Consider the following 1,677-nt stretch of genomic DNA (forward strand, 5'->3'; position numbering starts at 1 on the left):
GTTTTTGGAATGTGGGACGAAACCGGAGTACCCGGAGAAAACCCACAGAGAACATGCAAACTCCACACAGAGATGGCCGAGAGTGGAATTGAACCTGGGTCTCCTAGCTGTGAGGTTCGCACGCTAACCACACGACCACCGTGCAACCACTTTTATAACTTTTGGATCAAAAATCAAAGGGGTCAAGCCTGCTTGGATGATAAAAAATATTGCAATATCTACCATGTTTGCAATATTTTTTCAACTCAAACACTCATTGTTCAGTTCCAAATGTAAAAGTACATTATATTGCTATATTGGTAAATAAGTACTAGCATGTTTTTTGGAATGTGGGAGGAAATCGGAGTACCCGGAGAAAACCCACAGAGAACATGCAAACTCCACACAGAGATGCCCGAGAGTGGAATTGAACCTGTGTCTCCTAGCTGTGAGGTCCGCACGCTAACCACACGTCCACCGTGCAACCACTTTTATAACTTCATTCATTCATTTTCTACCGCTTTTCCTCACGAGGGTCGCGGGGGGTGCTGGAGCCTATCCCAGCTGTCTTTGGGCGTAAGGCCGGGTACACCCTAGACTGGTCGCCAGCCAATCACAGGGCACATATAGACAAACAACCATTCACACTCACATTCATACCTATGGACAATTTGGAGTCGCTAATTAACCTAGCATGTTTTTGGAATGTGGGAGGAAACCGGAGTTCCCGGAGAAAACCCACGCATGCACGGGGAGAACATGCAAACTCTGGCCGAGGGTGGAATTGAACTCGGGTCTCCTAGCTGTGAGGCCTGCGTGCTAACCACTCGACCACCGTGCAGACGGATGAAATTTTGATCTTTACCATAGCTGTCTTGTTTCAGTTGTTCCTGACGGTTTCGTCTTTGGTAAGTCTCTGGTTCTGGATCTTGTCGGTGGAGCCTATGGAGTGATGGATATGATGTTGGGTATCAACAACCAGTGAAGGAAGAATGGTAGAATGATATTTAACAATTTTTTTTTTTATGTGGGGGATGATTTTATGTTGATGCTTCTGACAATAGGACCCAGTGGAACTCACTCCTTCCTTGTGAATTTTTGGAAATGCAACGTGTCGTTTCCTCTGGGCACAGGTGGTAGAACATGCAGCGGTCGATTCCTTCTTCTTTTTCTTCTGAAGACATTCAATCATTTTCTTGTATTCGCTAGTCGGATCCCTCTTAAGGCTTTCATGTGTTGTCATTGTACAGTAGGACAGTCAGCTTTTCCTTGTAGTCTGCGGTGTTGAAGATCACGGTTTGTCTTCTCTTATCAGCCGACTTGTCGGACGATTCGACCAGATGACAAGAGAAGATGCTTTGTGATCCGCAAAAGACTATTTTGCGTCTAATGGCTTTGGTTTCTTAGCTGCTGACATTGATGGCAGAAGAAAAAAAAAATTAAATATCACATATTTTAGCACCGTTTGACCTACTTTTTTTCGGAGAACTACAAAGAATAAGTGGTGGATTTGAACGTTGTAATGTTGGTTCTTGATACTTCTTGATGCAAGCTAGCCTTTTTTTGTAGGGGTTTAAGCACTAGGTAGCAAAGCGATGTTATTAGCCGACCTCACAGATAATGAGACATGGTATGATGACATGACATAGAAAAGATTTTGTCCCAGTTTTATACCAACTATAATCAGTGTACCCTCCA

This window comes from Doryrhamphus excisus, chromosome 9 (genome assembly GCF_030265055.1).
Source record: "Doryrhamphus excisus isolate RoL2022-K1 chromosome 9, RoL_Dexc_1.0, whole genome shotgun sequence".
In the NCBI taxonomy this organism is placed as follows: Eukaryota; Metazoa; Chordata; class Actinopteri; order Syngnathiformes; family Syngnathidae; genus Doryrhamphus; species Doryrhamphus excisus.